The following is a 26,230-nucleotide window of genomic DNA, read 5'->3' on the forward strand; positions in this document are numbered from 1 at the left end:
CTGGACAATAACTGATGTTTTTATTCTCCTAGTTCTTTATTCACGTTGTCACACAGAGGTACTTATGGCAGTAAGGAGGGAGCTCCACCAAGGGGGATGCCTTATTCAGGGTTCCTCCTGGTTCAGCTCTCTAGCTGGCACAAAGATGCACAGCTACTTCAGCATCCTTTACTGGTATCAGCTGGCATCAGCTTGCCTACTCTGATGCCAGCTACCTAAGCATCTGTCTCTGCACTGTGGGACAGATATGACCCATCAGCTTACCCACAGACTTGGCTTCTGATCTCCCGTGACATGACAAGTAGAATTGTACGTACAGGCTGAAGACACAAGCAACCCCTAAGAACATTTCTGGAACATGATTCTTCATAGCCTCCACACCACTGCAGTCACCTGTAAATGTGGGCAGCAGAGGTGTCCCTACTTGCCATTTTCATTTAGTATTTTTCAAACTCGTTTTGTGCACAGCTGCACCAAAGACCAAAATTGAGTGCAAAGTTTTCCTGAGGCTATGCAAAGGTCGTAAATGTGGAAGGGCAGCTAGGACTTCTAAAGAACTTAATTCATTTTATTTACTTCATCTATATTTTTGGCACACATTGGATAAGGTTTTGAAAGAAGTTGGAAAGTGTACCAAATGGCTGATACTTCATAGCTAACAGAAACAGCACTGGACACCTAAACAGGTCTTATTCTTGACTAAGAGGTGGGTGGAGAGGAAATCGCATGAAGGCAAAACATTATGTCATGTAACTCAAGAGAAAAAGCACTGTACCTATAGAATGGGAAAACAAGAGAAATGCTCCATCAGTAATGACAGTAAAACACTTTCAAGAGTGTGTGAAGCAGTGGAGAACAGTAGAGGAGACAAAACAAAAGCTGGCCTGTGTCCCTCCAGTAACTATGGAGGGTCTTTTATAAGGAATAAAATCACTTCCAAAAGTATTTTTCCCACGAGGTTGAACTAATCATAAGCAGAAAACCACCAGTTTTTCACTAAGTTTGTTAAGCACGGCAGACATTTTCCTTTCCCTGAGCCCTAAATGTGATGCAGGAGTTCAGCTACCATGCCTTCCAGCTCTAGAAGCAGTTCCACTGATGGTAGGATGTGAGCAATGAAAGGCTGTGACTTTGAACTCCCTCACGTGTGTCCCTCCAGCTCCTGCAGTTCCCTTTCCTGGCAGAAATTGCTTCTGCTCTTCATCAACTGCTTTTGAAGACAGGGTTCAATGAGGAATGGGAAAGTGAGGGCAACCCTGAGTGAACAGCAATAGCATAATCTTGCAAATGAACCATCACACAACCACAGCTATCATGTTTTGTGTAGCTCTCTGATATTTCACAGCTAACAAGCTGGCAAATACCTAGAAACGTCTATGTCAAATTTGCTTGAAAACTGCAAAGTTATTGGAGACAGAAATGCACAGACAGATACATGGAAGCAACATAGTCCTATGTACTTACAGAAAAATAAATCAAACCAGCATTAATGTAGTGCTGTTGAGAGGCATTACCTTGATTAAAGAAATCCAGCCAGCCAGCCCAAAGTCCAACTTCCTAGAAACATCAGTGCGACAGCTTGATTAATGCCAACATTTCCTTCAGAGGCAGTTCACTACCCCATGCAGGTCTTGTCTTTCTAGCTCACTGAAAGAAAGCATGAGACAACTTTCCCCACCCCCCAAATTAACCTTGTCTCAGCCTCTTCAAGGTTTTGTGAGATAGGAGCAGCCTCCTGAACTGGGCTGACCCAAAATCCACAGCATGTACCTGTCTGACCCATCAGCAACGATGCACCCCAGCAATGATGCACCTCAGTGTGCTGGTTACAGCTCAGGCTTCACATCCAAGAAGAAGGTGTTCAAAACGAGGCTGCAGGGTTAGACAGGATCCAGCACTGAATATTTTTTTAGCCTAAATAATGCAGTCCACCTTATAATCTGTGTAACACTCAGGGTGTCTACACATACTCCTCAAGTCTTCCAAACAAGTGTTCCTCTAGAGATCCAGCTTTCCTTAGGCTGTGTAATGCATGCTACACGCAGGAGAATAGGTGGGGAAAAAAAAAGAAAAATAAAAAGACCATCTTCATGAGTGTTAAAACTTCCAGGTTCCTTGGAGTTATGGGCTACTACCCTGAAGACTGTCCAGGCAGCAGCTTGGTAATCCTTCTTCAGACTGACTTTCACATCTTTCACATTAAAAATGCAGTTTCCACAGTGCTGATTTTTTTTCCAGATGTTCTTCTTTCTTTCTTTCTTTTTTGACAATATTTTCTTTGTTTTTTGTTTGTTTGTTTGTGGTTTTTGGTTTGTTTGTTTTTTTTGATTGATTTCCTGTCACAGATAGCATTAAAGACTTTCTCTGTTGCTTGGGCTTGTGCCAAATGAGAATTCCTCAGATTGCTGGACTGGCCTAAAACACTCATGCTGAGGCAGTTCCAGCTTAAACCAAGTTGCCTCTTAGTGTTGCATTACCTCCCATGGGCCTGTGCCTCCCATGATACCCCACAACCTCCTCCTTCAGGGAGAGGATTTGTGATGGGCAACATGTCCATGTCACTATAGGGGATGTAGTACAAAGAGGGAATCCAGACACTGAAAAAATGGGAACATACTGTTCCCAGTCTTCAACATCAGTGTACCATGATGGGGAAACATGCTTTTCTGTTGAGCCAGTGTGTTTTAGATAGTTTAATTTATCTCTCATAATGTTTCATGATGTTATAAAAATGTCCTAAAATGTATATTTACAAGATAATTCTTCTGGACTTTTGATTCCCAAAAGAGTCAATATCCTTTTTTTTTTGGTCTGAATTTTCAACAATCACAACTATTAGCATCAGATTTTCTTGCATGTTATGAATTCCTTTCCTTATTTTCCTGCAGCTCTAATTACCTGTAGCACTTTCATGCTATCTTCCTGTACATTTGCCTTTTTGTAATGATATGTTATAACATTTTTCCCACGTGAATTATCTCTAGGGCATAATCCCAGATCCTCAGATCCCATAGTAAAGATTTGTTCTCTCTAAGCTGACACAACAACAGGCAATTCATTGAGCACAGACAGACAGACAGACACATTTTTTCCATGAATGCATTTAGCATTATTACCAAAACTGGCTCACTAGCAATTTCAGCTAATAAGAAAATGAAGTTAGCGCAAAGCTTCTGAAAATAAATTCTGCAGAAGACGTTTCTCTGTTTTAACAGGGATTGAATGCAGTCCATTTCTCTTTCCCCATGTCCTGAACAACACATCAAAACAATGTTTAGCAAGTGAGCTACATTTCACAACGCACTCACATCATACATGGACGTAAAATAAGTTGCTTGGCAGTGTAAATGCCCTGGAGAGAGCAAAGCTGGTGGGTTTTTTTTGGTTTGTTTTTTGGTTTTTTGTTTGTTTTTTTGTCCAGTCTGGTTTCTCCCAGTACTTTAGGATTGCCCAAGGATTTTCCATTATCTCACTGGTGTCTCTGTTAACCCCTTGCACTACTGAAGCAGTGCAGTGACAGGAAATCTCCCTCCAAGGCCCCTTGAATTCGAGGTCACAGAGGTGCTGGGACGCACTGGTGTTAATTCCCAGCATATCCCATGTGGTTAAACAAAACCAGCATGGAATCACAGGTAGGATAGAGGGAGAGAGATGCTTTAAGAGGCAGGTATTCCAAGTTCTCTTTAGCCAGGTGATGGGGAGAGAGAGACGAGGACATAATTGTTCTCGTGGGGGACTTCAACTTCCCAGACATATCCTGGAAGCACAACACAGCCCAGAGAAAGCAGTCAAAGAGGTTTCTGGAGAGCGTGGAAGATAGCTTCCTGACGCAGCTGGTTAGTGAGCCTACCAGGGGAGGTGCCCCGCTAGACCTTCTGTTCACAAACAGTGACGGACTGGTGGGAGATGTGGGGGTCGGGAGCTGTCTTGGGCAGAGTGACCACGAAATGGTTCAGTTCTCTATTCTTGGCGAAGTCAGGAAGGGGACCAGTAAAACCGCTGTCTTGGACTTCCGGAGGGCTGACTTTGAGCCGTTCAGGACACTGGTTGGCAGAGTCCCTTGGGAGGAGGTTCTGAAGGGCAAAGGAGTCCAGGAAGGCTGGGCACTCTTCAAGAAGGAAATCTTAATGGCTCAGGAGCGGTCTGTTCCCACGTGCCCAAAGACGAGCCGGCGCGGAACTATACTGGCCTGGCTGAACAGAGAGTTGTGGCTCGAGCTTAGGAGAAAAAGGAGGGTTTATAATCTTTGGAAAAGAGGGCGGGCTACTCAAGAGGACTATAAGGATGTTGCGAGGCTGTGCAGGGACAAAATTAGAAAGGCCAAAGCTCATCTGGAGCTCAATCTGGCTACTGCCATTAAAGATAACAAAAAACGTTTTTACAAATACATCAACACAAAAAGGAGGACTAAGGAGAATCTCCATCCTTTACTGGATGCGGGGGGAAACTTAGTTACAAAAGATGAGGAAAAGGCTGAGGTACTCAATGCCTTCTTTGCCTCAGTCTTTAGCGGCAAGACCAGTTGTTCTCTGGATACCCGGTACCCTGAGCTGGTGGAAGGAGATGGGGAGCAGGATGTGGCCCTCACTATCCACGAGGAAATGGTTGGCGACCTGCTACAGCACTTGGATGTACGCAAGTCGATGGGGCCGGATGGGATCCACCTGAGGGTACTGAGAGAACTGGCGGAGGAGCTGGCCAAGCCGCTTTCCATCATTTATTGGCAGTCTTGGCTATCAGGAGAGGTCCCAGTCGACTGGCGGCTAGCAAATGTGACGCCCATCTACAAGAAGGGCCGGAGGGTAGACCCAGGGAACTATAGGCCTGTTAGTTTGACCTCAGTGCCAGGGAAGCTCATGGAGCAGATTATCTTGAGTGTCATCACGCGGCACTTGAAGGGCAACCAGGCGATCAGGCCCAGTCAGCATGGGTTTATGAAAGGTAGGTCCTGCTTGACGAACCTGATCTCCTTCTATGACCAAGTGACGCGCCTGGTGGATGAGGGGAAGGCTGTGGATGTGATCTACCTTGACTTCAGTAAGGTTTTTGACACCGTTTCCCACAACATTCTCCTCAAGAAACTGGCTGCTCTTGGCTTGGACTGGCATATGCTTTGTTGTGTTAAAAATCTGGCTGGATGGCCGGGCCCAAAGAGTTGTGGTGAATGGAGCCAAATCCAGTTGGAGGCCGGTTACTAGTGGAGTCCCCCAGGGCTCAGTACTGGGGCCAGTCCTCTTTAATATCTTTATCGATGACCTGGATGAGGGGATTGAGTGCACCCTCAGTAAGTTTGCAGATGACACCAAGTTAGGTGCGTGTGTCGATCTGCTCGAGGGAAGGAAGGCTCTGCAGGAGGGTCTGGACAGGCTGGACCGATGGGCTGAGGTCAACTGTATGAAGTTCAACAAGGCCAAGTGCCGGGTCCTGCATCTGGGGCGCAACAACCCCAAGCAGCGCTACAGGCTGGGAGATGAGTGGTTGGAAAGCTGCCTGGCCGAGAAGGACCTGGGGGTACTGGTTGATAGGCAGCTGAATATGAGCCAGCAGTGTGCTCAGGTGGCCAAGAAGGCCAACAGCATCCTGGCTTGTATAAGAAGCAGTGTGGCCAGCAGGTCTAGGGAGGTGACTGTCCCCCTGTACTTGGCTCTGGTAAGGCCGCACCTCGAGTACTGTGTTCAGTTTTGGGCCCCTCGCTACAAGAAGGACGTCGAGGTGCTCAAGAGAGTCCAGAGAAGGGCAACGAAGCTGGTGTGGAGTCTGGAGAACAAGTCTTACGAGGAGCGGCTGAGGGAGCTGGGGTTGTTTAGCCTGGAGAAGAGGAGGCTCAGGGGAGACCTCATCGCTCTCTATAGGCACCTTAAAGGAGGCTGTAGCGAGGTGGGGGTTGGTCTATTCTCCCATGTGCCTGGTGACAGGACAAGGGGGAATGGGCTAAAGTTGTGCCAGGGGAGGTGTAGGTTGGATATTAGGATGAACTTCTTTACTGAAAGGGTTGTTAGGCATTGGAATGGACTGCCCAGGGAAGTGGTTGAGTCACCATCCCTGGAGGTCTTTAAAAGACGTTTAGATGTAGTCCTTAGTGATATGGTTTAGTGGAGATCCTGTTAGTGTTAGGACAGAGGTTGGACTAGATGATCTTGGAGGTCTCTTCCAACCTAGACGATTCTGTGATTCTGTGATTCTGTGATAATGCAGAGCAGGGTATCAATTCAGTGGTTTTCCCCAGTTTTTCAAGTTTGGTTAATGGTCTCAAAGATATTTTCTCAAGTGCCCCAGTAACTAAATGGCATGTGGAAAATGTTATTTACCTCAAGAGTTTTTCAAGTGCCACAGTCTCAAAAAAGAGGCTCTTGCTAAGCTCACTGTGCTCCTTGCCAGTAGCGACCACAGGCCAGATCCCAGCTATTTCAGAGTGGCCCATGGGGCTTAATCACAGAAAATCTGGCCCTTAATACTCCTCCTCAGATTACCTGACTTCTCTTCCCAAGAATATTAGAAACCTGGCACTTGAAGGTCCATTTTCATGAAATACTCAGTCTAGTAAACCTCCTTCATACTATGTATGTGGCAAGCACATGCAGTGGGTCACAAACGCTGCTGAAATTAATGCTTGGTGATTCAGCAGAAGATGTGTGCATTTTTTTGTTGTTGCCTGCTACTAGACTGGTAATTACTGTATCTGCTTTTTATTTATTTATTTATTTATTTATTTATTTTCTTTGCTTATGCCTTACCCAGTAGCTTTGTTTGTTGCAATAAAAACATTGAGAACAGCTTGGAAAACTTCCTTTGCTCTGACTTGAAAAGGCTGAATTCAATTCCCAGGGAACTCAGTGGGAGATGGATTAAGCTCAGTGGCGAAATCCTGTACTTCTTACCATGCTGCCCTTGCAGCAGGTGCTGAATTTCCTTTTATCGGTTGGTTAATTTACCTTTTTGTGGTAGTGATGTACCAACCCCCCCCCCGAACTTCTTGTATTTATATGTGGGGTTTTTCTGGGTTCCTGTGACAGAAGAGACCTAGAGCTTCTGCTTCTTATCCAGTCTCCAGCCAGTTCAGACCCCCATAACTTTCCCCTTCTCAAGATCTGTTCTTGGATTACTCCAAGTCTATCAAGGTGGTTTGCAATAATTCTTATTCCTTTTCCATACTTTAACTCTGGAGTATGCTTATGCTCTTGTTCTTCCTCCAGAGTATCTTGCTGATGAGAATTACTGTTGTGTGTGAAGTTATGAGGACAGGCATGTCTTCTTCCAGCCCAAGTTGTCTTACTTCAGTTTCCCATATTTCTTTTGTGCCTTTCAAGTCCATATGTTTGGTATCTTTGAAGGCCTGAAGGCTTTGGCGCCTTCCATTTTGAAAAGTCATCCAGTTGAGAAGGACATAAAGTAACAGAGCTCTCCAGAAGGAGAACACTGTACCTACAGAAATATCCCTGATGAAATCTAAGTAAATCGCCAGATAAAAATCCTGGAGGAAATAAGGATGCCATTAATAAATGCCAAGGAACAGTAGCTTCTCTGCCGAATTTTCAAATCAGCCAAAGCAATTTAAGAATCACATCCTCTCTGTCGATCCCTAACATTTTATGAAAGATAATTCTCACATGCCACTTTGTAGAGTTCAGTAAGACATCCTTATTAGATTTGCTTGTTGTGCTTATTTTTTTCAGAACATGTTGGCTAATTTAAGTCTTGCTTGATATGTGCAGAAGTACCTACATTCAGGCACACAAACAATTCCTACACTGTGATAGTAAAATGTGAAGAAAAACAAAACAAAACAAAAAAAAAACCACCACATGATATTACATACAAATTGTAAAGGCACGGGTTTTTAATCATTCCCAGAAGTTGTTACTGAGCTGGTTTTGATATGTGTACTCTTGATTTTTGCCTGTGTGTTTTAGAAAAGAAAAACATAACTTTCAGACAAACTTACTATTAAAATGACAACATTACTTTAGACAGAGCAGTTTGTATCTGTGTTTTCAGCTTTTTTTGCTTTAGAGTACTTCTAGTAAGTAGCATCTACAGGCAGCTGTAGATCTAGTCCTATAAATTACACCAAAACAATTACAAGAAAAAAGAAAATTGCACATATTCCAAAGTTTTCCATTTTCCCACCACTGGAGATAGGATTTTCAAAACAAGTCTTCCATAATCTTGTGAAATACTCCAGGGCTGAAACAGAAGCTGTGCCTCACAGTAAATTGAAAATGTTGCATTCAAACTGGAAGGAAAAGCAAGGGCACTTTCCTTTTGTGTTACTGTAAATTAATTTTAGAGATGGGCATAAACCATAAAATTCAGATTCAGCCATAAACCTGGGAACATAAAGCTCAAAATATATCTGGATCACTGTACCAGACCACCATGGTTGCTGGCAAACAGGTAATAGCTGATTAGTCAGAAAAGTCCACAGCACATCTATTCCATATGTCCCACATCTCACAGGATGTCTCCCAGTATGCAGCATTGCCATAAATCCTGTACTGATGCACCACAGACATTTCCAATGTCTTTGGTCTCTGTGATTGGCATTGCAAGCTTTTTAAAACTAAAGGTGTTCTGAAACAGCATAGCTTGGATACAAATTTTCACCCAGAAATGTGAACCTCATTTGTGGAATTTTCCCCAAATCCATCTCATTTAGTGAAAAACAGATTCTAGGTAAAAATCCAGCAAGAAAAGATATTCAAGTAATATAACTCACCTAAAACACGACCCAAAGCTGAATCTTTATGTTCTTTAATTCCTGACAATTCGATTTTAGTCTGGGACTAGAAACAGAAGCAGACAAATACATAAATATAGGGACTTTTTCTGAATGCATGTGTAGTAGATAAAACTGGTAAGATAAGGGTATACTTTTCATTTGAAGAAGCAGGTTATTACAGTATGATTGAAAAGATTATCCCTCAGCTAATCTATTGTGTTGCCAATATCTGTTATTTGATACCAAAGAAATAAAAAAGACTCAGTACCACAAGGCAGATGATGGCAAGTAACAGGGAGATAGGTCCTAGACGCTGATATTGCCTCCTAAATCATAACAGTTCCTACATTGTTTAAAATGTAAATCATACGAAGTGGTCAAAATACAGCTTTAATTCTCAGTCTAATGATTACATTGGTCAATTTCCAAGACCACAGTTAAAGGTCATGAGAATTTTAAAATATTTTCCCACCCATATACATATTGTCCCAAGTTGGTTGTTTTTTTGTTTTGTTTTTTGTTTAAAAAAAAAGAAAAAAAAGAAAAAAAAGAAAAAAAAGAAAAAAAGAAAAAAAAGAAAAAAAAGAAAAAAAAAGAAAAAAAAGAAAAAAAAAGAAAAAAAAAGGCAAAAAAAGGCAAGCAACCGAGAAAGAAAAAGAACAACAATCATACAGAAATCACAGTGGTGAAATAAACCATGGAGTTACTGATCTGCAAGTGAGCTTTGAAATTACTAGGAGAATTATGATTTTGGTTTAGCAGCCGCTGAAGTCTCAGAACAGTTTTGGAATGTGGATGGGGCCATGTATGGTGTCTTAGACTTTTCAGAAGTCTTTATGATGGGTTTGAGGAGTTTCAGGTTTTCTTTCTTTTTTTTTTTCTTTTTTTCCTGAGTGAAATATTGATTGTTGAAAATTATTTCAAGAGTTTTACCCTCACTTTCCTTTGCAGAGCCACAACAGAGTACTGTTGGCATCTGGCTCTGCATATGCCTAGAAAACCATTTATTTCGAGACATTTTCGAAACCAGGACCATGACTTGTAATAATTTACTAAAAATTCTGATACGTGCATTTTTTCTTAACTTGTACTTGAAATTTCGCAATACCCCCAAATCTCTGCAAGCCTCCTCTCAGGAGAGTAACTTTCTGGGGAATCACAGTGTTCTGATAAAGAAGCAGCACGACAAATACTTAGTATGATGAAAAAGCTGAATAATATTGAAATAAAAGTATGAATACGAATTTACGAGCTGTATCAGTCATAATTAACCAGTCAGGAGAAATGTCAGTGTATACAGATCTGCTACGTGAAAAGTACTGAATATTTTAGCAATTCTTTAGGAAGGTACTGAACTTTTCTTGCAATTAATTATTCATCCATAAAACTTTCCTTTCCTTATTTCCTCCTCAAATTATTGCAGAACTTCCCTCTCCTTGGTGAGATGAGGACTGTAATCACATGCATGTATACAGCACACAGACAAAAACACATACACATAAAAAAAGCTGCAACAGATACCACCCCCAACTTTCCCCAGTTGTACATTTGATGCTTGCTGGTGCCATTAAGCAAACACAAAACAACAGCAAGCGCATTCTGTTGAAATGTTTAGCTAAATGGAACCAAAACAGTCACAGTTCACAATTTCATAAATACATTAATTAGAAGTGTCTCCAAATAGCATGTGATTTTGAATTATTAACATAAAACACTGCATTATAAATGACTGCAAATTGCATTCCTTAGTGCTCTCCATGCTTAATTTATTATGCCGTAGGAAAATTTGCAAATTACTTCACTGTTTTATATTTAATGGATAGTTTTATATGTATATTGTTTCATTAAGATAAAATTAAATCTCAGTGTACATATTATATGCCTTTCCAGTGACATAAATGTCACTAGAGACCCTCAGACTTTGTCAGGAGGGGAGCGTGCTTCTGTCACTTCCTAGATTTAATAAAGAAGTAAAGAGCAGGTTCAAGTTTCTGCCCTTTTCGTGCCCGTCCATAGCTGCTCCTTCTGGCCAGCCCATTTTGGAGGCTTGTGATGGGCGTGCCAGGAAAGTTTCCTGATGCTTGAAAGTATGGAGACAGGAAGCAGCAGAGCAGCCTTCCCTTCAGCTCCCATGCTGCTGTGGCTGAAAGACAAGGACATTTTCCAGATATTTTTCTGCTCCTAGGACAGTGCTGTCACCGTGCCACCTGTGTTCTTGGGGACAGAAGGAAGGGAGCAAAGCAGGCAAGCCTCCTGCCCCCAGCCCCATGAGCAAAGGAAGCTTGAAAGCCACTTCAGCATCCCAGGAAGAGGAAAAAAAGGCTGGCATGAGCTGGTGTACTGCACTGCCAAGGTTCTTGCTGTTGCATCTTCCTGCAGTGGGGAAAGGATGGAAATAAAGCATATTAGAAAATCCTGACAAAGACAGGTGGGGCAGATGTCTGGAGAAACAAGGGGTGAAGGAGGGCAGAGGATGTTGTATGTGTGAGGAAAATCCATTAAAAATGTAACCATAAAGACATTCTTCTTTGACAACTTCTTTGCATGTTGTCTGCTCTTAGCCATTTGTCTTCTCTATTTGTAAATTCCTCGGAAGAGGAATTGCCTCTAGCCATGTGCTTGTAGAACGTGTGTTACAGTGGGGACTCAACTTCCCTGAAAACCTGGAATGCAAATAGAGCGTAAATAATAGATATTATTTATGATACATAAATAAATAACATTGGGCCATGAAGAGGCATTCTAGACGTGTTTAAATAGGCTGTCCAATCCCCTATTTTTAAGAATTAATAATATGTCTTTGGTGGATGAGACAGACGAAATGTTCCTTCCAACTGACTTTCAGAACTTTGTATACGATAGGAAAGGTACTGGTTACCTTCTGCACAAATTCCACGTAGTTTTCAGATATGTTTCCTTTTAATAAAAATATAGCACTGTAAAATGTTGCAGGAAGGGTAGGAGGTGGAGAGATGGCATATTGGGAAAAGCTGTAAATTCTGCTTTAAGTTAAAAGTGTATTAATGAAATTGAAGTTACAAGAAAATGCATGCAGGAGAGAGAGAGACAGCCCTCTGAGCTATTCTTTTCAAGTAATAAAGATGAGACTCTGTCAGAAATTGAGGTGTCAAAACTGGAAGTGCTGGAACAAATTCACAAATTAAAGAGCAACAAGTCACCATGACCAGATGGCATACATCTGAGAGCTCTGAAGGAACTTAAGAATTAAGTGGTTGAGCTGCTAACAGAAAAATATGCAGCCTTTCATTAAACTGCTACCATGCCAGAGGACAGGAGGTAACAAATACCTCGTCTCCAAAAATCTGGAAGGTGTGTTCCTGTGAGCTTGATTAGGACTGTAGATTGCTTTTCTCTTCTAATCATCCTGGCTTCAGAGAGAAGTTCAGCACATCCAGCAAAAAGAGCTAGCCTCAGCCCATCAGGAGCCCCTGGCGAAGCTGAGCGTGAGGATTTTGCTGACTCAGCATACACTGATGACCATTAACCTGGAGATGACTGGGGGGCCTTGCAAGGGCTGATTTCAGTGATAATTAAAAACCACCTGCCCTAATTACCCCCTGCCTTCTTAAACTTGGGTTACATTACACAGGTACCTATCCCTTGCAATGTTTCCAGGATAGGTTAATTGACATGCTTGTAAATGGCATGACAGGACAAAACTATTGTCTTAATAACTGAGGAATTTCCTCCTGGTCCTATTTGGATTTCCTTATCATCCAGATAAGAGGATCTTTGTTGTAGCATACAGTGGAGAAGGTGTGGGGAGGAGAGAATTATTTCAACATCTACCTGTGCAGCACAAACATGTACTTGTATCATCGCATAGATTTTAAGGTGAGCATTTGGTTGTCTGGTCCTGCAGTGCACAGCTGCTCCGCCGTCACTTAGTGTGCGTGGAAGCACACAGTCCAGCTGATGCATGTGGAGCAGTATAGGCGTGTGCCCACAGCCTCAGATACACCCCGCATTCACTGATAACAGTGCAGTGTATGAAGAACTCCCCAGAAGCAAGGTTGAGGGATGTAGAGATTTCTGATCCTATCTTCTGGCTATTACAAAGCAGAGTTTTGCATTATTATGCTCATATCAGGTTCACTAATGTATATACTCCTGCTAGATACTCAGACTAGGACACATGATATCAAGATTTGGGAAAGTCATCTCTACCTGTGAAGATTTCTGCCAGTCACTGGCGCTATTAAAAATACATGCCTTGCTTCTAAATTGAATACATGGGGCTTTCACGCTCAGCCACTGGTTCTTGTGACATTACTGTGGTTAATGAAAGCCCTCAGGAAGCAAGTTATCGCTTTGAAGATTACAAATAGATTTCAAACTATCAAAACAAGAGCTGTGGGAGAACAGTTTAGCCATCCCACCAAACATCCTGAGATGTTTTTAAAACAACAAAAAAAAGGGGGTCCTTCCTTCTTCCACAGCAGAATCATCCCACGCCTCGTGAAAGCTTTCATTTGTGAGGACTAGAGACTGTCCTGCCATTTCAAAATATCCAGAAATGTACTGGAGAACTGTTATCTGGGACACAACAGGAGAGGCTGTGAAACATCCACTTGAGAATAACCACCCACCTGGAGCTTCAGACACATATTTACAACATAAAAGATTGAGACTCAAGTCACTGAATCAAGTGACTAACACCTCAAGCTCTCATTCAGGGTGAAAGAGACTCTAATCCTAGTTTGGATGAGAAGTTTTATCCATGTTGAAAATAAAACATAAACACCTGCAGGAGGTTTGGGGTTTGAAAAATTATTTTCTTCCACCAATTAAATAATTTGTAGGAGAAAACTCCCGGGCATAATACTCTTGCTTTCGTAGGGGCTTCACAGCATCCTGAAGTGATTTTCTTGCAGCATAGGATAGCAGCAAAGCAGATGCTGAGAACACCTGATCTAGACACATGGTCTGGGGCCAGCTCCTACTTTGCCAGTATTGTTCAGTCTAGCAGTCAGACTGGAGATACAGTGCCTTCAGACACCTTGCTGAATGCAAGAGCATGCCGGGTATTTTTTTCTGTGAAGTGGGTGGTCTAGAGAGTGAACCCTTTTCTTCTACAGATGCATCAGAGAAGTGATGGTTATATCAATCATAGTAACAACTTTGGGACTGTGAATGCTTTTCAACCCTGGATCATCTTTCTAGCTAGAGCTGACAGACTGGAGCAAAGCAGGAGGGGACTGCCACTGCCTTCTGAGAACTGCTGATAAACCCGTTTTCTCCATTCCATGTCTATACACTCATGTTTCAAAGGAAAATATGAGTTTCCTCGGGAAAATTAAGAGAAAGGGAGAGAGAGTTACAGAGAGTGTTCTAAACTTTCGCTTCTTTTCCTGATGTTCTTAATGCACACGTATGTAGGCAAGCATCAGAGGCATGAGCAGAAGTCAGGATCCAAGCAGGATTGCTACGCCAGTAACAGGATGGGTGGGATGGAGCAGACCATCATCTTTCCTGTTTGCTTACTCTGATGGATCTGCTGGAAAAGGCAGCCTAGTTTTGCTGAGGTCTCAACGATCCTCATTTTAGCAATGGGTCATTTCTACCTTATCCTGCTTCAGTTTCCACCTTTAGAACCATAAGTTGCAGTAGATGTATCCAGGTTCTCTGGGTGACGAAAGTCATTGGTCCTCTTCTGGATTGGGCAGTCTTAGGTTTGGGTCACGATGGAAAACCCCGTCGTGAGTGACTTTCATATTTTCAAAATCTGCTGGAGGAACCACAAACAGATGTTCTCACAGAAATGTGGAAAACAGGATATGTGTGGGAGTCCTCACTGGGAAGAATGGTGGCAGTCTTGCAGATTAAGTAATGGACATAGGATTCACACTCAGCAGAAATCAACAACTTAAAAATAGCTAATCTTCTCAATGTATTCTCTACGCATTCTTTTCATGGCAGTCACTTCCTTATCCTAAATCAGACTGTAAATATGGACAAATTAACAACTTACTCTAGTGACTTTTAACCTAGAAATACAAGCTGCATTTATGTTTTATCACAATGAATTCCACCCATAATTATGAAAGCACAAGTTTTCCCATACTTGACTCAAATTAAGGCCTATGTTGTTTAGAGACAGCCAACATTTTTGCAGTCTCTAGGCTACAGTAGTGCAGCCTGTTCCTCATGAAGCTATCAATGGAAAATAAATAGAAAAGAATGAGAAAATAGATGTCCAATAGATGTCCACACTTTGCAGTGATCCCTGGCTGCTTTCAAATGGAGTTGTGCTTCCAAAGACTGCTTGCTTCCTCCGTGGTCTGGCATGACTTAGCAGAAGCACCTGTTTTCTTTATGTTCCATTGTAAATATTGCATTCTGCAGGGTTCTTGCAGACTTTGAGGCTCTCTCCTGGCTACCAAGCTGAAGTAGCTTCAGGGCTTTTCAGCTACACGCCTACTGAACCGAGACCACATCCTTTGCAAGGCCTGGTAGAGCCAGGAAGCCCCCTGATATCTCTTTCCCTAACACCTACAACCAGCATTTGGACACGGAGACCTGGACACAGGCTGTGGGCCCAGGGCTCTAAACCAGGCTTACTCCACACTCACCTCCTTTCTGGATCCAGATGAAATAATTCAACCAGAAATTTAGAGGTATGCCGGGGTCAGCCTGAAGCACTGGTCTAGCCAACACTGGAGACTTCCATAGCAGGTGGACCAGCTTGCTTCTGGTTGTTGTTTTGCAGCACTTAAGGGTAAGGTCATTAACTTTTTCTGGATGTGATTTTTTTTCATTTTGTTGAAGTCTCAAGTCCTGGAGCTCTGCTCAAGACCTGGAATCTGATGTCTTTGTCCATTTTCTCCCTGACAAGTCTCAGAGATATTAAAAATCAAAAGAAGACTCTAAGGAGCAAATAAAGCCTCTTTAATGTACTGTTTCACTTCTGTGTTAACTCACAGAAGCTCTTTGCTCTCTCTGCCTGGTCCCAGTCAGATCTTGCATAAAAGGAAAAAAAATGCACTTAGAAGTGCTGTTTTCCTTCCACTTCCCCCTGCGCTTCAAATCATTAGTCTTTCTGCATTTCTCTTTTATTCCCAGCCTGGCTTGTGCTGAATCAGATTATAATATATTAAACCTCCAAGAAACACAAAGCTCTCCAAAGTGTTCTTTGGGGTCTCGGTACATGTGCTCTCCAGCTCTCTCCTGTAGTAATTACTGCCGTCTCAGGGTCAGCTCCTGTGTGCAGGTCCCGCTCAGACATGCTCAGCTTCACCTCCAGATCACTGCAAAATGAATTCAGGATGGGCTTGGCCTGTGCATCACTGCTGCTCCTGTGTGCAAGGGCCAGGGAATTGCTTTGCCTGAAAGAAAAGTTCACATGTACTTGTGAGTTCACAAAGAAACTCTGCCATTAGCCTGGACTTTACCATGAAGAGGAAGAAGGTTGTACAGGGCAATTACCACTGGAAAGAACAGCTTCATCCTAAGGCAATGTAAAGCACTGAAGACAAGGCTACTGCCAATGACATTAATATCAGTTCGAAAGCATACAGAAGTAATTCACAGTGAGGGGCTACTCTGAGTGTGGTTTGACTCTACTCAGAGGTTATTGAAGAGCAGCAATGCTGTTCTCCCCTAGTAGTGCTTCCAGCTCTCTTTGGGAGGGACATGAGGGGCTTCAAGAGGGACTCAAGAGTGCAAAGAGCCCTGATCTGCAGTGGCCAGGGCTGCTAAAGCTCCCAGGGGATCTGCAGGTGTCAAGGAGGTCAAGTGGAAGAGGCATGGTCCACAGCCCTAGGTGAGCCCTGCAGCTGGAAGCAGCAGGGGAACTCTTCTGACCACTGACCACCATACATCTTGGGATACAAGAGTGGTTATGAACTTACAGGTTATAAGTCACTATGAGTTCTGCAGAGAAATTAATAAAAAAAAAAAAAAAAAAAAAGAAACAAGGAGAGGGATGGGGAAGTGTAGAACAACCTGAACACTTGACATTCAAAGAAACAGCAATGTGCATGAAGCCGTGCTAACAGCTATTTTTTGGCTTCTGCAGTGGCAGAACCCACCAAAATCCTTGGTATCAGTATTGGCAGTGTGGTTGTTAGTCAGGCCCTACTCTCAGAATGAGTAAGTGAGGAAAGACAAATGCTGGTCTCTAAACTACTGCCACTGTCCTTTTCTTTCTTTTGGAGAAACTGGATCCATGTTTCTTCTGAGGGCACAGTGCAGAACTAGGAGGACAATGCTTCTACTACAGCTTTGTTAACAAACCTGAATTCCTTCCTGAAGTGCTAGTCTCCTTCTGGTCCTGGTCTCTTCTGAAATGAAGCCTGCTCTCGCATTTTTATGGTGGTTTAATAACGTAGAAAAATGGGTCTATGATGGAAAGAGGGAAGGTTAAAGTTCCTTCCGACTCTCGCCCCAAGCAGGAAATGAAGAGATACCTCCCAAACTGAAAGCCTGGTTATCTAGTCTGCTGCCATGAATACCATGCCAATAAAGAAGCTTTTTTTTTTCTATTTAAAGAAGTAATATAATAAAATGTTGGTTCATTTCATTATAATAGCTAAGAAGGATTTGCTGGTTTCACAGCATAAATTTAGATTAATTTTTTAGATTTGACAATGTTATAAAAATTATATTGATTCTGAAATTATAATTTTAGATTGGTTCTGTCATTTTAGCCTATTAGCAGTCTTTAAATGAAGTGATCCTACGCTACAATCAATCTTATCTTCCATTATGCACTTCCTGGTGCTAAAATGCGAGATCGATTCTAATTAACTACATGGGTTCAGTCATTTGGGTGGTTTGTTAGGGAAAAAAAAGTTACTACCCTAGTATCACTAAACAATTTGTTATACATTTATGTACAGAAATGATATCTAAAACGAATGTCATTCCTTTGGTAAAAACAATACAGTTGCAGATGTCTAAAATATTAGGATGGCAACATTAATGCTATTGCTTTAACCAGTAAAGAACGTGAAATGTTTCCAGGGTCCACCTGAGCTTTAAGAAGCAAAGTGAGGTCAGCAAAAAATACTACCTCTGCAGCACAGGCTATAAATCTGTGTGTCCATTGAAAGTGACTAGGAGCCATTCTGAAAATGTCATTTTCAACGTGCAGCTGTGGGCTACGAGAAGGGGTTGAAAACTGCTTAAGAAGCTATCATGGTGAAAATAATGTTATAAGTGGGTGATGTGATCTAAATATGAATCAGCTCAAGCATCTATTCATTCCTGCACTTTCCAGCTTTATCTTGCACTGATGTACTGCTGGCAGACACCTTGATACAAACCTTGCCCTGCATCAATGTCAAACTCTGTAGACCACTGGCCTTTGAATGAGCTACAGAAAGTGGCGTAGGTGCAAGCAGTGGGGGACCAACATGCTGTGCTCCTGAGTGAGCCTGGAAGTCTGGTGAGCAGACTGCGACAAAAGAGGAAGCTGGAAATGTCTGCACCCTGATTTTAAAACAGAGACAGCAAAGCCTGATATCAGATAAAACCTGGAGGAAAATGTACGTTGCTTGTGATTTTATTCCTTAGTATCCTTAAATCATTCAAGTCAAACAAACACTGTTACCTCGAGTACCAATCTGTTACTTTTCTCATTGATTATGTTTGGGCCCGAATTCTTTTCTAATTTATCTGTTGATTTTCCCTGCAACAGCTTTAAAGAAATAGAGCATTATACACTATACACTCTCACTGTTAAATCAACTCATCTACCTATTATAGTCAGTGCAACGTAGAAATGATCTGCAGTTCAAGGGATGCTATGCTTGCTTTTCCAGTCACTGCTAATGCATTCTTCCATGTGGAGTAACATGTAGCAGAATGAGTCAAGAGTAAGAAATGCCAGCCTGGCATCCTGCTGCAGAGACTTTCTTGACCTCCCCCCATTCATATACCCTCACAGATGCTTTGTTCCTATCCTCTTAATGACATCGCCTCATTAAGAAGCCAAATTGTTGGGGGGGGGGGAGGGGGAAGAGAGAAGAAAAAGAAAGAAAGAAAGAAAGAAAGAAAGAAAGAAAGAAAGAAAGAAAGAAAGAAAGAAAGAAAGAAAGAAAGAAAGAAGGAAAGAAAAGGTAGCAGTAGTTTTAAAATCCTTTGCTTACTCTTATTTCTTTATTGCTTTTCTGTAAGATTGAATCCTTGAGCATTCAATGAAAAAAAAAAGACCAGAAAGCAACTGTGAGCCCCTGTGCCTGTCCTACCGAGCTACTCGTACTGAACAATGAAGTTAGCCTCTGTCTATAGCTGGCCACCCAAAACCCCTTGAGGAAAAAGGAGGTTGCCAAAGGGGAGAGAAGTCCTGCAGAGATAGGTAGGGAAGAATGGATGATAGGTAAACTGATGAGGGCTGCACTTCCCTGTAGGCCTTCAAGTATTGTTGCTAGTCATCATGAGGCACGGCAATAATTCTTAGGAAGGGGAAAGCTGAGAACCACAGCTCTTGATGGGCCCCTTTTATTTCTCACCTGAAAGTGTGTTGGTACGGAAGATGTTCTGGCCCAAAAGCATGACTTCTGATTCTCTGCAATGCCACTCCAGAAAATACCCTGTGTGCTGGTAGGAACTTTTATATGGGAATCTCCTTTTCAAACTGCTGGTTTGTTAGTTCAGTGACTGAACAACTCTTTTGAATAGGGAAGTCTTGATTTCACTGTTACTGCTGTTGCACTCACGTTGCACAGTCATTAATGATTTGCCCTCGTGAACCTGATTCTCCACTGCCTCACACCTCATGCAATCATTTACATCAGTGCAGAGTGAGTGCAAAACACTATCACACCACCGCAAGCAGAGACCTCTGACTCAGGTCGCATTTCACTGCCCTCTTCCACCAGATCGACCAGTGGAGAATTAGACTGAAAAGCTTCAGAGAAGGGCTGAGGGTATGTTCACACTCCACTCTTGTTTGCACAGGAACAGCTTTGGTTCACCTTCTTTCCTTTGACTCAAGGATGCTTTCTGACCGCCCAGCTGGTAAGGAAATCTCATTGTGAGCTGCCACAGGTGGGTGGAAGAGGCACCCTCCATTTGCAGGGTGGCAGGAGGCTCCTGGGGATCCACCAGGTGTGCCAGGTCCCTTCCATGCCAAATTTCCTCCCAGCAGAGCAAGGCCCAGCCCAAGGGCACCCCTTGCCCCGCCAGTTGGATTTCTAGGCACAAGGATGGCGTATTAAGGTGGGCATCACTAGCAAGACTGTGGAAGGGCAAAGGCCAGGTTGTAGGGCACCTGGAAGAGGACATGGCTGAGGATGACATAGAAGGAGACCACGCTGTGTGGCCAATGTCACCTGGGAAACAAAGGGTGTGGGAGCAGGGTGAGGCAAGGGATAGTGCAAAAGAGAGGAGATGACATTTGTGTGGAAAACTGCTTTTGTCTTTCCCATTTCACAGGCAGTGTGTCTATTAAATGTGGCTTTTGTTGCCAAAGGACTTGTCATATTACATTAGGTTTAGCAACTTCTGCTGTGGCAAAGTGTGCAGTGTCTCCCTTCACATAAAGAAAATATTTTCACAAGTCTGTTCAACCTGCTAACTGTGATTACAGACAGTTGGCCCCTGACATGACATTTATTGCTCCAGCTTCCAAATAAGAGCCTCACAGCACTGCCCAGCCAGCTACCTGAAGAGCACATATGTGTGTGGAGACCTTAAACAAGTTTCTGCTAATGACTCCATTTTATACCCTTTTAGTAGGTCTTTAGCAGCTTGATGGAAAAGATGTTACAGTGAAGTACTGAAAAAAAAATAAAGAGTATGTACAAGCTAAGACTTAACGTTGCCAAATCTCTCCTTTTCCTGCTTACCTTGAAATGTATATTTTAATGTATCTGATCTCCTCTACAAGTACTTTTTGCACACATATTTCTACACTGCTCAGCAATATGAATCATAACTGTGAATGACCAGAGAAAAAAAAAAGAGATAAAAATGCCGCTGTACAAGTCCACTCACGCCCTGAAGGAAAAGACCAGAGGGTGAGAAATCACATCAAAATTAGGACTGTGCAATGGGGAAAAGAGTGCCTATGATAGACACAAGAAAGAGGTTGATCTGCTTGGGTCCCTACATCAAGGAGTCCAAAAGAAGTTTGCCCAGAAAAAACTTTGTCATGAAATATAAATAAATAAATAAATAAATAAATAAAAATGAACAAAGCACAAAATTCCCTCTTTTCTGTAAGATGCGCTGATCATGGTCACGGCATTTTCTGGAAACATCTGCCAAATGACCAACTTCTCCATCGTTGCATCCAGTAGATGTTCGAGCCGCTGCAAGGCCTGCGCACCCATTTTCCTGACATTTGGGAAGAATGGAAGGATAATAAAGGCTTTGTCAGGACAAGAGAATATCATCTGGCAAGCATTTGGTTATTAATGGTGTTATGTGTGTGAGTGTGTGTGGAGGGGGGAGTTGTTTTAAACTGGATTTATTTTAAATATTTTTTATGAGTTGCAATCATTTTAAAATGTGTTAAATTGCCTGGCTCTTGGCCTTCAAGTTCCTTTCCTGCACAAGACAGTTGTAGGGCCTGAATTCTTACATGACTTGGCCTATGCCACTCTACTTTTTGGCAGGTCACTTTGCTCTATTCTTTTCCAAACAGAAATTAAGCTTTGGCCGAGGGAGAAGCAGAGCAGAATGCAGCCTGCTGCAACAGCTTGCAGTGAGTTGGAAAGAACTCCATGTTATAGATGAGAGCTGAGCAAATACCCTTTTATTATTTTTTTTTTGTTAATTTCACTATCTTATTTTTAAACTTGTGTGTGCATCTGCCAGTAGCACTGTATTTTATTACAATATTACTATTAAGCAGGTGGATATGTATCATGAGCAGAGAGCATTTAGCTCCATTTTGGTTAAGGGTATGCTCTTCAGTGATTAAGTTTCTTTTGTTGGTTTAGGAACTTAACTGATTCTGTGGTGTCAGTCTAACAGTCTCTCTCACAATTTTGTTTTCTATCATGTCAGAAAACTACTTACAAAAAGGCCAAGGGTTTTACAAAAAGGCCTTATAACATTTAACAGTGGGCTCTCATAATTTTGTTTGTTGGAGTTGTACCCACTGGATAATAAAATAACCTGTCCGCAGGAAGGATGCATGAGAGCTTCTGCTTTCCTGATTTTTACCTTCTTATTTAAAAATGATTAAAAAAAATAAAATAAAATAATAAAACAAAGCAAAACAAAACAAAAATTCTTCTCTGCTTGTATTGAGTGAGATCAGCTGAAGTTAAGCAACTAATGCTGATGGTTAAGCAGCAAGAGGTGGGTGTCAGTATCCAGTGATGGGCAACTAGCACTCCTAAATGAAACCATTTTCCTTCCCTCATCTCTACCCACAGTTCAACCTAAAGAAATCATCTCGGACTATCCTCCTCTGATGCCAAGATCCTTTTCTGGAGATTTCTAATGTGCTGCAGTAAGAACCATTTCCCAAGACCCTCCTTAAGTCTCCAGGGATTTTTCATGGTCCAGTCCCGGTTAAATTAAAAGCATATTCAGGGGGGATGACTAATCCCCTGCCTGAATGTGACATGCCTTTTAGAAAGTTTGTGATCTGGTACACTAACTCTCTGATTTTTTTGGCCATGTGAAAACCTTTTAAGCTGGCTCTAGAAATTCACCCCTGAAGCCTCTTCTGGGGCTTGTATTTTTTATTTTTCTCCCATTTCCTCAAATCTTTCCCTTGTTTCTAAAAAGTGCCATAGTCCATTCCTGAGCCCTCAAATCCAATTACCAAACAATGTACAAATATATGGCTGAGCGTGGTCTATGGGAACAGCTGCAAAATTGCTAATATTAGGTCTAATTTAGCTACAATAAATTAGCAAGTGTGTGGAAGCAAAATGATGACAGCATAATTATAACAAAAGTCGATGTGTTGAAGTATATGGATGACATACATACTAATTTTAGCGAAAAAACGCACCAAATGAAATGCATGCAATGAACAGACGGGACTAATAGCTCAGACACATATACTTAATGTGACCAGTCAGTGTAAAAACAAAAAGATAGATGAAGCTGTTCAGAATCTAGTGCTAACAAGCAGTGTAGTCTGAAACCATTAACTGTCAGGGGTAATAACACTCAAAGTACTGAAGTGCAGTAAACAGCAGCACTTTTCTCGGGATGATGTGCTGATGTACAAGCACACACCTGTGAAGAGGGTACTAAATCTATCCTTGCGTTTATTACTATGGAGGGAGGAAAAACAACACTAATAATGTAAAGTATAAACGAAAATAGCAGACAGCAGAGTGACATTTGCATGGTCCCAGTCAGCTTGTTAGCTGAAGTGGGTTTTAATTAGCTATTTTCCAGCAAGCAAACGAGCAAATTAGTGGCAGCCATAAACAAGCAGAGACAATCAGGCCCAAAGAAAAAAAAAGATCGGACCTTTTTCTGTGTGTTTTCCTTTTGGAAAGACAATGCCTTCATGTTTCAGCTAAATATTTCTATTAACCAGAAGAATGCAGCAAAGTGAAGACCTTGGCAATGGTGCAAGTTCCCAAAGTGGCTCCAAACATGATGTTAACAGCACCGCAAGAGCAGCAGGGACAAAAAGCCCTGCTCTGACCAAACCTGCATCCTGCCTTGAGGGCTAACCAGAGCCCCAGTGCACCTAGCATCTACTATGTGCCACCCTATGGACAGTCTTCCTGCCCATCCTCTGGTCTTGGGATCACGTGGATTCAGCACCCTCCCTCACCCCCACTCAGCATGCAGGATGGCAGGAGCTTTGATTACCAAAGTACTAATGGCTGCAAAACAAAACCTGCCCTGCCATTACAGTAACAGGAACACGGGATGAGGATCCATCAGAGTCTTGTCAAGCAAGGACCAAGGCTAAACCTTGGGCTTAATCCATGTTGGGCTTAAAAAACTGTAGTACTTCTGCTACTGAACTGATTATATTAATAATCAGCTGTAGTGAAAAACATGGCAAGTTCATCCCTTAAGTCAGTCATGTTTCCCTTCCTTTTCCCTCTGATTGTAAGAAACGTTGGTGTTGCAAGGATAAGAAACCTAATACAGAGGACAGATCATTGCTACCATTAGGTTTTATACCTGAAGTATTTATGTAAGTTCAGCATAAGACATAGGTGTGTAGAACCAGGGAGCACCAAACACCAAAATGTAGTTGGTAAGCAGGACGGTTCAGTGGTTAGAGCACAAACATAGACCTTGAGGAAGAGAAACTTGAGTTCATGTTTCTCTCCATCAGAGACTTCTCCCATCACCATGGGCAACACACCCAGCCTGTCTGGGAATAATAGTAATTCTGCCTCTGAAGTCTGCTATGAAACGTTCATTAAATACTGTGTAGGGCTCAGATATTGTGGAGAAGGGGCTAATTAGTTGGAAGGAAGGGAAAATGCCTAATAAAAATTAATCTTATTTATGCATCACTATTGGTACACGTGGCACTAAGAAAGACATTGCAGCCGACTTTCAGTTGGTATAAATTATCAGAGAGCTGCAGGAGAGACTCTCTTGCGTCCCTGTCCTTGTCTTGTGCCAAGGGTATTACAGTCTAATTAATACAGATAACGTAAGTGCAGATGCCTACCTGTTGGGCGCAGTTGGAATACTAACACAAGCAAAAGGCTTGGGGAAGGCTCTTGAAGAAGGCTTGCTTTTTATTTTGTTCATTTATTTAGTGTTGTTGTGACGGTCACAGGAAACCCTGGCAATGAGTAGAGCCCAAGAGGCAATTAGTAATGGGGCAGAAAATGCAATGAGCCAAAAAATGAATTAACTTGAGCAGGCCAGGCACAGGCACAAGGGGCTGATGCTGTTCACAAGTTTATAACCCCCACCCCTCTACTGAATTTGGGAAAGGAGAAGGAGGTGTGATTGAACTCGGGAACCTTTCCTGCAGCACCCAGGGAGCTCCCTGCCTCACGAAGCACCAGCACATTCAGCTGCAGGCAGGTAGCCTGGGTCAGCTCTTGCCTGAAGCTAGTGCCTACACTTCGAGTTTCCTGCCATTGCTACTACTGCCATGGAGGAGGAAACAGCCCTGAGACAGCCAGCGGGGAGCAAACCCCAGCCGTGCCCAGGAAGCGGCACAAGCAGCCAGCGGTCGCCCGTCAGGCAAGAGTTCCCAGCCAGGAAAGCCGGGCCAGCGACAGCAGGATTGGGCTTTGTGCAGCAAAATGAGTCTTCTCTGGCTGATCCTCTGCTCCCCTCGCCTCTTCCGAGTTTCTTTTGGGCCTCTGTTTTTTGTTTTTTTTTCCTTTGACAGCTTTCAGTTTTTCCTATTAGCAAACATACATGCTTTGAATTAGGATTCGTATTTTTGTTCTGAGTCATGGGTTGATATTGTTTTCAGCTTATACAAAGCCATAAGTACTTTCACCAGATTCGAACTGTTTACACATTTTTTTACAATGAAGTTGTTTCCCTGTCTCTGACAGCTGTACGCGAACACCAGAGAGAAAAAATAGGCAATTGCTCTTGCAGGCACACATGTATGGTAACTATCTAGCATTCACACGAGGCAGCAAGAGGTAACTATCACCCAAATTGTCACGTTAGCCATCATGTTAGCCATTAGAATTGAAGATAATGATTCCTAGTTCAGAGAGCTGTTTGACTGAATCGCAGAAAAACACAACTGCCCCCAAGTGTGTGCTAGGATGATTTTCAACGCATGCTGCAGTACCGCAACATTCAATCCTGTACGACCCATAGGCTTTGTCCTCAGGGAGACAACTCCAGAACATAAATAAATAAATAAAGTTGTTTAGTGGAGTTCAGGATGGGAAACTTTGAGGAGAAAAAAATAAATCTAATTCCATGTCATTTTAATTCTCTTCTTGCGTGGAGAGCTCAATGCCAAATAAAAGCACAGGAAAGTCACAAAGCACACACACACTTCAGCACTGCTTCTTTCTCCCTGGGTTGTGCCCAATGTTATTTCATCATGGCCAGGGGACTTTGAGGGAAGTGGAAGCAGAAGGGAAAGAAAAAAGGTGATCTTTAAAAAAAACAGAACTGTTCAAAATTCAGAGCAAAGGAGGCAATTCATAGCTTTATCAGCATACAGCAAATGGAAAAGCGAGATATTCCTCTTCAAAGAATAAAGTTCCCAAATGGATAAAGGTTAGATAAAGGGGCAGAGTTTCTGCCTGGCCGCATCCAGCTCACAGCAGCTCTGACATCAGCTGCATTTTTGTTGTATTTTTTTTTTTCTGGTGAAGTATCGCTGAGCATAAGAAAGTCATGACCAACTGCCTGAGCATCCCAATGGAAAAGAGGAAGAGGTCTAATCCAAACTCTGACACTTTATATCCACAACTGTATATCTTTGGCTCAGCTCCTGCCAGCCTCAAAAGTTAAATGGACAGCACTGTCCATTTCTTATGCCAACGCTGCTCTGTTGCTTTTAGTGAAGTTGCATGGTTGTAATTGAGAGTCCGGTAAGGATCCCTTTTTGCTGAATGATGTTACCATCTTCCTTGCTGGAATTCTTTTAGCCTTGTAATAGCTCTT

General features: G+C 42.4%; 1 long non-coding RNA gene across 1 annotated transcript in view; it reads right to left on the reverse strand.

Moving 5' to 3' along the window:
• Positions 1–14,889: 14,889 nt before the first annotated feature.
• Positions 14,890–26,230, reverse strand: part of LOC121066175 — a 48,118-nt gene continuing 36,777 nt past the window's right edge. Inside the window, exon 3 of the long non-coding RNA XR_005817558.1 lies at positions 14,890–16,065. This is a non-coding gene — a long non-coding RNA (uncharacterized LOC121066175). The remainder of the gene's footprint in view (positions 16,066–26,230) is intronic.

The sequence above is a fragment of the Cygnus olor genome, chromosome 2 (genome assembly GCF_009769625.2).
Source record: "Cygnus olor isolate bCygOlo1 chromosome 2, bCygOlo1.pri.v2, whole genome shotgun sequence".
NCBI lineage: Eukaryota > Metazoa > Chordata > Aves > Anseriformes > Anatidae > Cygnus > Cygnus olor.